Source organism: Amblyomma mixtum, chromosome 1 (assembly GCF_055824585.1).
Source record: "Amblyomma mixtum isolate Tamu chromosome 1, ASM5582458v1, whole genome shotgun sequence".
NCBI lineage: Eukaryota > Metazoa > Arthropoda > Arachnida > Ixodida > Ixodidae > Amblyomma > Amblyomma mixtum.
Genome location: NC_143012.1, coordinates 319,484,864 through 319,498,284, shown reverse-complemented (window position 1 = coordinate 319,498,284; position 13,421 = coordinate 319,484,864). Strand labels below are relative to the sequence as shown.

The following is a 13,421-nucleotide window of genomic DNA, read 5'->3' as shown; positions in this document are numbered from 1 at the left end:
TCCTCACACGCATGCCTCCCGGATAACGAAGAGGTCCACTCCTTCGCCCAAGGTCTCGCTTTCCGGGCCGGAGTTGGACCCCCTCCGCCATACCGAGCGTCTGCTTACCTTCAGAGATATACTTACCCACTACCGAGATACCGGCGCGTTTACGCACCACCGGTTTCCTCCCTAACCCTAACCCAGGCCTCCTACTGGCGCCAACTCCAGACCTGTGCTGCTCCCTATACCCTATTCTCCTTCATGCCCGCTACCCCGATCAGTTCCTCCTCTCCGGTAAGCTCTGTGGGAAACCGGGAGACTTTCTCCACATCCTCCTCACACGCCCTAACTTTCCACACCCTCCATCCCCAACCACGGCGGAATAATACTGGCTCTCCTGGCCAGCTCCGCTGCTGCTGACCAGAGCCGGATAATTACCAACGCCTTGAAGCGGATAGCCCGCCAAGGGCTGTCCTTTGCCCTTTAAGGGCAGCCCCCTAAGGGAGCCTTAGTGCCACGTAAGTGGGCGGAGCGGGGTTCTCCTCCTCCCCCTCTCTGCATTGCGTGGCAATATATGTTTTCACCACCACCACCACCACCACCACCGCCACCGCCACCGCCACCGCCACCGCCACCGCCACCACCACCACCACCACCACCACCACCACCACCACCACCACCACCACCACCACCACCCAGCCGCTTGTGCAATGTGCTGCGCGCGCTATTAGCGACAAGGAGGTGCGCGCGGCATGTATATACAGTTAGTGTATTTATATATTGTGTACACTATGGGGACTGGTCTCTCGCACGCTGATATATACTTCTGACAGTGCCTGGAGTCTCGTGCGCGAGCGGCGCAAACTTGTTTAGCTTTTGCATTTTGTAAATGCCACACATAGTTCTCCCCAACCCTTTCTCGCTATCGCTGCCCACTGTACTTCTCGCTATGCTCTCCCTGTTCTTTTCACGTATCCGCCGGCCGCAGCTCTGGTGTTTAAGATATTAGATATCAATTGCCAGGGCTGGCAGGGAATTCCTTCCTTTTTGTATTTTTCTTTAGACCTTCGTCACTGCTGTTGTGTTTGCAAATACATCCATGTGATCCGGCAACGCTCACCACCTTTCACGCATATTCAGTTAACGCCGCCGGGGAAGCAGACGACTCCACTCTTTCAGCCTCCTTCTCCCCTGGCGCTGCTAAAGTAAAATGCTCAAGCACCTACAGCCCCCGTCAAAAGTATACAGCCGAAGGGGTTTGCTTCTACGCTGTTTAGCGGGGCTCCCTAGCACATCCAGCAGTCCAAAGCTTGGCAGAATTGAGGACGCGATGCCATTCCTCGTTCGAGAGGTTACGGTCGCTGAGGATGCATAACGAGGCATGCAGCAGGCTTCCCAAGCAAACCTTGGGCCGTATACTTTTTACGGGGGGTGTACATCAGTTGAATTTGCAGCGCACGCTAGCACTGATAGAGTTTCTAAATATTACCAAACTGTATGCTAGCACTGCTAGCACAGCGAACGGCGTTGAGGACACTGCGCCATTGGAAGGAGACGACGCTCTCAGCCGCGTCTCCGTCGCTATAGACACGTTGCGCATGCGCAACGAGCAGTAGGGGTGAGATCAAGTGATGAAAACCTCTCCATGGAGGCCTCTCCCAATGGAGATCAGTTTATTTTTTCCTCCATGCGCAGGACTCTTACGGAGATTTTTTTTCTCCTAAAGACCGGCCGATACAAAGGGAAAGCCAGGTATCAAAATCTAAATTCATAACTGCTAGATAATAGTACGAAACTCAATAGTTTCACCGCAGTCTGTCGACGGCTGGCTGACGGCACGCAAAAAAAAAAAGAAACACATTTTAATGGCATTTCTTAATGGCTTCTTTAATGGTTCCTTACTATTACCTAGAGGGAAAGCTGGCGGCGCTGCACTTCAACTATACTGCCTAGAGCATGGCCTAGAGTACAGTGAACTAGAAGAGATATTTCTAGTTCACTATAGCCTAGAGTATATATTAGGCACTACTACAGCTACCATGGACGCTCAAAGCATCACGGGCCAGTGAGCTACCTGGTGCGGGACAGTCGGCTTTTTTTCGGGAACATAGAGTGGCGTTACTGAGATGTCCTATTCCGAAACGTTGGTTCTCCATGTGTGCGGGCATGCGTGCTACTTCAGAGAAGGGCCGTCAAATGGCGCGCCCCGCGCGCAGGCTATTTTGGCACGACCGTAGTGCGCAAAAGTCATAGTAACGAAACGCAACTGTTCAAGACGCCAATAAAAGGATTCTCTTTTGCGAAATGCCATTATAAAACCTTATTTGGGCAAACTTTGCGTTTACATGCTTTCTGCTCGTTTGTTGCAATTTACAGACAGGATATTGAACGTTCGGCCATTTTTGTTGCGAAAGCAACACTACGCTAGTCACCGAGTCATTTCGCGGAGCCGAGGAAAGGCCCGCATGCGCGAGGAGCAGTGACGTCACACGGCGCACAGTGGCGCGCCGCCGCCGCCGCTGCGCGGGTGGCTCAGAGGTGCCGCCGCAGCGCTCGCCAGTTGCGCATGCGCAGTAGCGACGCATAGCTAGCGTGCGCCAGCTATTAAATTGCATTGGGCTAAAATGAAGAAAGGTATGCGTTGAATGGGTGGATTTTCATCGTACTTAATAAAGGGATTGCTGGAAACTTTTAGCGGTATATGTTTCGCGTAGCATATCTAGATTTGAAACTTCCGTAAAAGAAACGCCAGAGATGGAAAGGAACAGTGGCCACAAGACTTTATCCACATATTTAAAAATTATATACATATTTACAAATGACAAAGCTTTTTCTGTTTGTGGCCAGCCAACACGATTCTATTTTAAGGTTTTCAGCTTCCTTTTCTGTGTTTTTGTTGCCGACAACCTATAGGTCTCAAGTAGTCAGTTTTTACCTGCACGTAGTTTTTCAACGTGTTCGCAGCAGCGCGCAAGATGTTCTCCAGCACTATGTCAGGATGGTGCCCATTGCTGCAAATATCTAAATCTTCAATGTCTGAAAGCAGATGTTTTGTCAGGGCAATAACTTTTTGTCTTTGGCTGCCTGCAGCATGAAACCTGGCGGAGTTCTCTTTAGTTGTCAGTTTTTCAAGTACTAGTCGTGCGTGCAAGACAACGTTGACGACAACTGGCTGTGAGAACTTGAGAGCGCCTCTGGTCAAGTTTTTTATGAAAGCATTTGCCTCCAGTTCTCTGTCTTGTGTTGTTAAGCTGTCAGCGCAGGCTTCGCACGGTAGCTTCTTCAGTGCAGCATGGGCACATAATCCGGCAGTATATGTAATAACTGGTACAGATGGTGCCTTACTTTTCATGTCGTTCTGTGTAATACGAATTCCGTACTCTTCAACAAGCCTTTCTTCGTCAACAGGTGTCGTGCATTGCTTGCAGAGTTCTTGCATATCTGGCAAGGTCAAGGAATCTTGCCTAATCTTTTTTTCTGATCCGAATATCTGTTGAATTGAAACATGATAATTTGGCTCAGGGAGACGGCGATATCGGCCAAACCTGCCCTCTAAACTGTCGGTCTGGAATTTCCCGAGTAGTACATAATCAAATCTGAGTTTGTCAAGACAGTACCTGAAGCTCTATCAGAGAGCATGATGTGAGCCGCAAAGCTGCGTGTGTACCATTTGTTAGGGCACCAGTATCCATTTTTACGTCCTTCCATAAGTCGAGCCAGTCAACGAAAGAATTTAGAAATTCCATTTATGCATCGTTGATGCTTCTAATTGGCTCTTGGAGGGGATCTTTAAGGCGTCGCCCCTTCGAAGGGGTTTTCAATGCACCACCACTTATTGATCAGTTCAATGAAAGTAGCTGTGCCTGTCGCGTACAGCAAACGAAGCTGAGTTCCGCGCGTTCTCAGCCTTGTACGTCAGCTCGTAGCCAAACTTTGACAAGCACTGTAGTTCGGAAGCGTGCAGATCTCGCAGAGTGTTAAATGATGCACCATGAACTCGTACAGCGGACCCTGTGTTGTTAAATTCTGGATAAAAAAATGCCCGTGCCGGGGGTTTTCTGATTTAGCCAGTTATTTCTTACGCACTTTAACAAATGTACTGGGTACACAACGCAAAAAAAGTGGCCTCGAATTGTCAGCAGGATGTGGGTAAGCAATGTCTACTGGGTTTTGTTTAGAAAACAGCGTCATAACCTTCCTATTTATAGCGTTGTTGTCCGTTACTACAGCAATAACAGTGAGACCAACTTCTTCCAATTCCAAGATGGTTCTCACAAGAACGTCGTGCAGCTGACTTGCTGCGATACTGGCTACGGGGAGAATATGTGCAACATCTTTGTGGGCTGACAGCAAGGATTGTCTCATGAGGACATGTGCTGTTTTTGCTGCTTCAGAAGAGTTCGACGCCGTTCCAGTCACTGATCCCCTCTTGAAATCAAAATATTGTTTAAGGTGAATTTCATCAACCATCAATGTGACCACTCTTTCGTGCAGCTTTAGATAGTTTGCTCTCTTTTTTTATATATCACAAGAACCCCTCATCATTTTGCTCTTTTACAGGACTGGAATTATAATGACTGCATACCCTCATTAATCTTAATCGGTGTGCCGCCGCGGTGGCTCATTGGTTATGGTGCTCGGCTGCTGACCCGAGAGACGCGGGTTCGATCCCGGCCACGGCGGTTGAATTTCTTTGGAGGAGAAATTCCAGAGGCCCGTGTACTGTGCGATGTCAGTGCACGTTAAAGAACCCCAGGTGGTCGAAATTTCCGGAGCCCTCCACTACGGCGTGTCTCATAGCCTTAGTCGCTTTGGGACGTTAAACCCCATAAACCAAACCAAACCAACCAATCTTGATCGGTGTGGTAAAGCTGTTTTTCCAGAACTACGAAAGCATGGGGGGAAATTGTAAAAAGAAGGCTGGAAAAGACAAGGAGCTCTGCAGAGTACCTTATGGCGCCTCCTTCTTTGGGAATTAATTGGAGTTGCTCTTTTAGGAAAGCGACCACTTCAACCTTTTCTCGCGGCAGTAGCTCGTCACTCGCCAGGGCATCCAGAAGGGGGAAAAGTAAACTGAGACATGCCGTCAGTTTTTCTTCTCGCTGGCACACATTCGTCGCTTTGAATTTCTGCACGGTGTTTAAGGCATACTGGAGAATGCGCAAATCGTCAATATTCACTGGATTCACGACCTCATATTTGGATAGCTTAACATTTTTCCAAAAGGCAGAGATTTCTATGTGGTCATTGACAACTATAGAACGCTCAACCTCCGGTGGCTTTGCACTGCCGTCAACGTGCACAAATAGGACACACTTTTCGCTTTTTGTTATTGTCCAGAAGTCGCAAAATTTGAAAATCTTGCAGTCGTGTGAGAAGGTGTTCAAATGATGGTAGGTGGTTGACGCGCTCCTCTTCTTCATGCGCAGAAATTGAAAGCTGTATGGCTTCTTGTAACTGAGTTTGTTCGAGGCGCTTCCTTTCTTCCTCCGGCTCCTCACGCACTGTTTTTCTGTCCGACAGGTAAGCAGGACTGTTCGGAAAAATCGTGGGTACTGCGTCTGGAGTCAACCTTGTAAGGCCCATGGGTGCTTCTGTTGTACTGCCAGCAGCGTCTGCGTACACGGACTTGTTCCTGAGATACTCGGGTATGAAGTGTAGCTCGCATACCTGAAAGGCATGGGAGGAAAAAGTCCTTCAGGAATCAAAATAATGCCCTTTCTGTTCCCTTTTTTATTTCAAGTTTGAACCAAGTTTAGTGCAGCTACTTGTATGCTAGACTGTGCATCCTTGTCGTAGACGCCTCTATTCATTGCACAAATGCATAGAATAGCTTCAATTGCCTAAATATACTGAGAATTCTTCAGCCAAAACACTATGCTCACTATATATAGTCTAAACGTTGAACCAGATGTGAGAATATATCTCGTTGATATATACATGCTCTCTGTAAAATTCGATGGTATTCATAGGCATATTTAATTAACCAAGACATGAACGCCCGCACTGAACTTGAAAAATTGTATCTATTCAACCACACAAGAGTACTGCCTGGCACATAAGAGACAAAGATATAATATTTACTGATACCAGCAGTCTAGGGCAAACTCCGCGTTCCATATATTTAAAAACCGCACCTTGTCCATATTTTAGCACCGTGATAAATTATTAGCCTTCAATGATAGCTTCGATGCGCAGACACAACGTACCTTAGGATCTCGTAGAGTCCGTAAGTCGACGTCGTCGCGGCGAACAGCACGCTCCCACGTAATCCTACGGGCGTCTTTTGGGAACGAAAACACGCACTTTTGGCCCGTTGTCATAGTTTCTTTTGCAGTTGGAGCAGCAGCAACCCATCGTTTCCACAGCAGGTGCAGGACACGCAAAAATTTAGATATCACGATGACAAGCAATTTTTTAGCCAGCCCTCATGAATGCAAAAGCAATGGAACGCAGAAAACTCGGCGACGAATGCGGTCGGAGCAGTCACAGTCACACTTCCTGCTCTTCACTCTTGTAAATATGTAAATAAATTCAGTCTTCTTTCTCCACCTTCTAACTCCGTCGCTCAGCGGCACTCCTGTCCCTGGCCTGGAGGTGGGAACGGGCGCCGTGCTGACCGTGGTTCCGTCGAGCCGCGACCCCGACCCTCGTCCTCAACAACTGGTGGTAGCGGTGGGATGCTGCTACCTCGCCTTCAACAATGCGGAACGGCGAGACTGTGGGCAATGTAGCTCACGCAACAATATACGGCTACGCGCAGATGTTGCTTTCGCAATCCTCCAGGTTTAACCAGAGCTAAACCATAGCCAATTTTTTGATTATCGAACAACGTTCATTTTTGCATTATTTTTTGGCCAAACGTTGTGGTTCTGCAGTCGGTAGCGCACCGGCCCATGAAATAGTGCACTACACCCATGTAAGGCCCATGTATGTTCCAAAGGTAGCGCAAACCATTGTTCAAATAGGAAATGAGAATTTCCTCCCCGCCCCCTACCCCTCTCCTGACTTCTTCGCCATTTTCTGCTCTCCTATTGGACGAGGCTTCATACGTGAAGAAGGACCCGCGCGGATTTCGTTATCGCTAAGTTATCGCGGGAAAACGGTGCCATTAGGTGGTGGTGGTGGGGTTGGAAAACATTTATATACAGATACACTTAAAGAGGTTATGTACGAGCTGGCCCAGAGGGGCCCAGCCCTTACAAGTACTAGGTGGAGTGGCGTCGGGCGCCGCCCGGGCTCGTGCGACCAAGGCCCGTTGGGCCTGCAGGTCAGAGCAGCCGAGCAGGGCCGCCTCCAGTCCTCCCGGGTTGGGTAGGGGTGAGGGGGGATAGCAGGGTTGGAGGGGCAGGCCCACACCATGTGGTAGATGTCCGAAGGCTTCTCCGCACAGTGCCGACAGCTGCCCGAGAAAGAAGGGTCGAAGTGTTTAAGAGCTGCCGGACACAGCAATGTATTAGTACACAGGCGAAGGAGAAGCCGCTCCTCCGCCTTTGAGAGACCTTTACACGGGCGGTGATAAAGACCGTGGCCAGATTGATAAAGTAAAACAATGTCTTTGAAGGTGTAAGCTGGAGTGAATTCGAGTTCCTGATCGTCGGGATCGGAGGGGAATGTCCGGTGAGAGAGCGCGCGGGCGGCGGCCTCAGCTGCCTCATTTCCCTCAAGGCCCATGTGAGCAGGAGCCCAAATGATAAGCGGGGTCCCCGGTGTAGACGCTGTTTTGGAGAATGCGGTAGGCTAGGTACGGTACCCAGCCCTGCTCGACGTTCTGACAGGCCCCTCGCGAGTCGGAAATAATTGTTTTTGAAGTCGGATCAGATGTAGCCAACGCAATGGCGACCTCCTCCGCGTGTGTTATGTCACGGGCTCGAAAAGTAAGGCCGTTCACTGTTTTGTATTGGTGGACGACTGCGGCCGTGTACCGTCCCCTGTGGTGGGGGCCGAAGGCATCAACGTAGAATACGCCGGGTTTCGATCCATAGTGGCGGGCCCGAGGCAGGCGCCGGCCATTATGGTCCTCACGGTTCATGTTCGTGGGAAGAGGGCGCACGTGGAGGGCGCATCTCCACTGGGATTGAATATACGCGCTCTTCCATGAGAGTGGTGTGTTGGATGTGTAGTCGGGCTAGGAGGCGGCGACCTGACGATGTCTTCGAGAAACGTGTGTATTGGTTGGTCAAGTGGGCTTCCCGGAGCTCCCGAAATGCGTTCACCATGCCCAGCCCCAGGAGGCGCTTGTTGGAGGTGTTCGCGGGGAGGTCCAGAGCCCGCTTAATAATTTTGCGGAGGATGACTTCGAGTGAATCCTCGTCTTGCTTCCGCAGGTGGAGGTATGGAGTCGAACATAGAATTCAACTGGTTACAAATGCATGCGCCAGCCGCAAGGCGTCCTTACATCGTAACCCCCCGCGCTTTTTAGAAACCCGGCGGACCAAGCGGCCCACCTGGTCCTCCACCTGACGGAGTTTGGCGAATGTTGTTTCTGACCGTCTGTCTTGATGTATAAAGAGCCCCAGTACCCGGACTTAAGCATTTTCAGGGATTGAACCTGTCTCAAGAGACAATGAAATTTTGGCAGTGCACTTTGGTGGGGGGCGTATGTGCTGTTATGTTTTGCCGTGCTAGTAGCGTGTCCCACCAGGCATCGGATCCAGGATCACCGCCGCATTGCCGAAGGAGGAAGGAACGTGGGCCGGAGACGGGGAGTAAGGGAAGTGAAGGGAAAACTGTATTTACATAGTTACATGATTATTTACATTATTTACATAGAGCGGGACTGAGAATGGCTCTCAGTGGAAGGGGAACGTCTTCGTCAACCGTAGTCGACTGGAGCTAGCAGGCTTCCCTCGGCCACACTCATGGCCGTGTTAAATATCGTTCGGTTTCCCCAGATCCCTGGCTGGGGAATAATGGTCGACGAGCACTGTCCAATCGGATGGACCGAAGGGGACGTTCTTGTTACCACCCACGGCTGGGCAGGTGCGGGCTTTTCCACTCTCTCGCAGCTGGGTCGATGAGAGGGGGAGATGCTGACTCATCCAGCCCTGCGGGAAAGGAATCTCCCGAAGTCTTCCAGCAGGTGAATGAACTTGCTTCCCCGCCGATTGCCCAGAACGTGAGTCGGGGACACAGAATTCTTCAATTAACCACCAGCGTGACCGGCGCCGGCACGTCGCCTCCGCTGTGGTCGCTCGGACAATACCTCCGGCGCGTCTCCGGCCTTCGCCGCTATAGTGGTCACCTCCGCTCAAGGAATTTCGCTGGGGTTACTGCTGACAATGGCCCTTGACATTCCTGCTACACTAATCCGCTCAAGGAATTTCGCTGGGGTTACTGCTGACAATGGCCCTTGACATTCCTGCTACACTAATCCGCTGAGGCTCGGAGGGGCATTCCAAGCATCCCACTTCCCACCGCCGTCGCGAGGTTGTCGGCCTCGTTGATTGTTCACGGTAGCTGCTTGATCGGGCCCACGTGGTCAGAAGTCCGGTCACAACAGTGCACAAATTCAGATTTTTTGGTGGAGCAGTGGAGGCCGCAGCGGCGAGCATAACGGTCCACTATGGTCGCCGCCTTCTGCAGGTTGGCCTCAATGGTTCCGAGGGAACCCTGTGTGGCCCACAGGGTGATGTCATCTGCGTACAGCGCTTGCTGCACACCGGCGACAGCGCCCAGCTGGGCCGGTAGGTGCATCATAGCCAGATTGAATAACAGGGGAGAGAGAACCGCGCCCTGTGGTGTATCCCTTGTTCCTAAATGAAAAGGGCCATGTTCCTTATCCTGGATGGAATGTAAGATTGTCTGTCGGTCAGAAATTGCCGAATGTATTGAAAGGCGTTTCTGCCGCAGTTAGTTTGAGAGAGGTAGGTGAGAATGATCTCGTGGATAACGTTGTCGAGTGCTCCCTTCAAATCCAAGGCGAGTACGACCTTGTCATTGTGAGGGCATTCGACAGGGTCGAGAACAGCCCGACTGAGTTGTAGCAGGACATCTTGTGCAGATCTGTGTGGGCGAAACCCGAACATGGTGTCTGCGAAAAGGTGTTTGGATTCCATGAACTTGGACAACCTGTCGCGTACCATCGTCTCCATGGGCTTGCCCAAACAGGAAGTTAGAGAGATGGGACGGAGGTTGTCCGTGTTAATGGCCTTGCCAGCTTTAGGGATGAAGGTGACCAGGGCGGTCTTCCAGTCGACGGGGAGTGGCACTTCCCCAAGCCAGATTGAGTTAATGTAATTCAATAAAGACAGGTAAGCCGGGTCAGGGAGGTTGGCTAACAATCTGATTGTAATTTTGTCCCGACCCGGAGCGGTGCCACGTTTCATTTTTGCCAGGGCCGCCCTCAGGTCATGGAGGTGGAACGGTTGATCCAGCTCAACGTTCTCAGAGCTTGCATAAGAGTACGCCGGCCCGCGGGGGTCCTGGGTAGTGCACAAGTACTGGTCCCGTAGCCTGTGCGCCAACTGAGCGAGAAACACCGCGGCACATGCGCGCTGTGCGTGAGCGTAGGCTTTCTACATTTTTGAAGACACGCTCGGCTGCAGCCGAGCGCGTTTTATCTTATTTTACGTACGAACAGCCTTGTGAAAATGCGCCCAGAACAGTCGCGTTTCAAGTAAGCGCTTCAACGCGCCGCATGCGATACGAAATGAAGCGGGTGGTAGCGGCCGCGCTCTTCGCTCACTAAAGGGAGGGGCGAGGAGGAAACGGCGAGGAGACGAGGAGTTTGCGCTACCTTTGAAAAATACAGGGACCTTACACCCATGTAAAAACGTTTATAGATATACCATGTACACCTATAATGCTTACAGCGACCATGGTGGCTGAAGTGGTCTCGATGAAGCTCCACGCAAACTCCCATTGACGGAGCGCTAGCTTTCCCTCTAGGTCCGCATCACGCCAAGCTTCGCGCTGGGCTCCAAAAACTTAGCCTCTCCTGTGCCGCGTTATGCGACTTCATCACCCCCCAAGGCTCAACTGGCAAGATTACCAGTGCTTTGAAACTATTGCTCGAATTTTTCGAGGCATCGAACTTCCGCCCGCGCCTCTAAACTGACGCGTGTGCTTCCTACTATCTGTTTTATTTCCCTTTCCCCTCTCCTCTTATTACCCGCATCCTCTCTCCTATTCTTTTTTCCCCTTGCCCTGTGTGACCCCGTTAGGGTGTCTAACCCCGTTGCGGTGGTCCCTTTTTTTATGAGACAGTAGGTTGCACAACTCCCACACTTTATTCATCCCCACCTCCCCTAGCGTCGTCTTCCAACCTAGTATCTCAAGTTCTAGGTAATAGTAGGAAACTCCATGGAAAGAAAGGAGAGAACACGTATTATTGTTATTAAAATTAACGAATCATCGATAAAATAATATTACTGAAGTGAGGAGCTAACTGATGCGTTAAACAAATAGTTCAGTGAGATAAAGTGTGTTTAAAGTTAACTTAATTTTCCGTTTCAGTTTTGCATTAATAAAGCAGGCAATTTGTGCACGCTTTGGTCCTCTAAATAAGTGATCAGACATCATATCCTCTAGAGAAGGCGATGGATCCATGGAGAGACTGGATCAGATCATCATCATCATCATCATCACCATAAGAAAGAATTTTGTCGATTGCAGCGCCCCGTGTGAGGTTGTGTGCTCTTAGGCCAGTGCCAGTGATAGTGCACGTAGTGAACTTACTGAGCACGCGCAAGCCACAAGCAGGCGTGCGGCTGCTGCTGCTGTTGATGGCGAAGCTGTGGAGCGTACTACCCGCGTGATTCCCAAAGGTCATCCTGTGAATCGCGTTGTGGTGTATTTTATGTTGCTCAGAACTTATTGGATTGCAAGATGGGAAAGTGGCAGCTTGAAATCTTTAAAATGAGCATATATATGGCGTTTCCGGTCGGGCTGTTCTACATTTTTAATCAACCGCAGTTCTTCGAAGAGTGGGTGACGAAGAAAAAGCGCGAGTGCTTTATGCCTCCAGACCCTGCCGCGGAGCAGCAACTCAGAGACTGCATCAACTCATTCAAGGCCAAGAAGCGAGAAGAGCTTGTGAAAGAACTGGAGGCTGTGTCCAGTGGGGGTGGTGGTCAAGATGCGAGCGGCAGTTAGCGTCTCGGAAGCGTCGGTACACGACGAGGCGGAGTTAATGTTTGAAGGCGCCAAGTTGTCACACACTGCTGTGAAGACCAACAGTCCTTACACGTGCATTGCGTTTTGCATGTGCGGCCGTTGTGCGGCTCTAGTCCTTCGCTCGCACGCGCTGTCGACTGCATGAACCTGCAAAAGTTGTAGCCACAGTAAATTCTCTTGAAAAAACGACATGTTCGAAATCATTATTACTAGTTGTTCCCATACTGAGTTTAATTTCTGGTGCATGTGTGCGTTCCATTAAGGTTGGTGAATGTGTTAGCTTGCATGAACTTTTTCGATCGTCACCTCGGCCCTCATTGAACAAGTGCAGAAATATTGGCCTCGTCGTAAATTTTCTTGCTGTTCTGCAGTATGTAGTGAACGTGCCTTTGTTGCATTAGAAATTTTTATTATTGTCTGCTGCAGTTGGTTCCGGGAATGCCCATATGTAAGCACCTTTTTCAAGTAATTACTCTGTCATCATTCATTGTTGCTAAAGGCACTTGACTGAAATGTTCTTTCTACCACTTAACACTTGCACTCAACCACTTGAATGAACCTACTGGTCAAAGTACAGAAGTCTGCCAAGATACCTTCTTAATCTTGTTTAGTGCTGTGTTAGCACTGTGGGAACTATATCTGCTGTGTCTGTGTGTATGCAACTGGGCGAATTCCGGAGCCCTTCACTACGGCGTCCCTCATAGCCTGAGTCTCCTTGGGATGTTAAATCTCCACAAACCGCAACCTCTTGTTACTAGCATGTGTCACAGATTTCGTGTCAATGTTACGACTTGCGTAGTGCCTATATGCAAGGCCCTTTCTATATTAGGGCCGAATAGTTACAGTTGCTGAGCAAAGTCAAACTGCTGTTTGCCAGTTTTAGAGCAGATCATTTTTTTTATAATGCCAGCCAAAGTCACATCGTAGAAAATGTATCAGTGCTATAGTAAGCTAGAGCGCTTTTTCTTGCACAAGAGGTGGTTTGTATCTTAAGCACATTTGAATGGATACTGGATCCATTGGGCATTATGAAGTACTCTTGTGCTCCAATATGAGTTTCAGTGCACAAGATGGGGTAGGAGCTCAGTTCACGAAGCAGTGTGATTTTAGCAATGCTGGAATGTTGTGTACTTAGCAGCCAGTGAAAAGAGCACAGCATCCTGAATATTTTTGCATGCTTGGTGGTCTCTATTAAGGTGCATTGATTTGCTATGCACCTTTGGTGCATTCTTGGTGCGGCCTTATCGCCACTGTGCTGTGGAAAGAGTGTTTCGATTTGAGTTTCACAGTTGGCTTAATATACTTGTGTGGCAGTCCTGAAT

General features: G+C 49.8%; 2 pseudogenes; both read right to left on the bottom strand.

Annotated features, from left to right (window-relative positions):
* Positions 1 to 2,840: 2,840 nt before the first annotated feature.
* Positions 2,841 to 3,421, bottom strand: LOC149372637 (uncharacterized; annotated as a pseudogene).
* Positions 3,422 to 3,587: 166 nt separating this feature from the next.
* Positions 3,588 to 6,339, bottom strand: LOC149372636 (uncharacterized; annotated as a pseudogene).
* Positions 6,340 to 13,421: the final 7,082 nt, after the last annotated feature.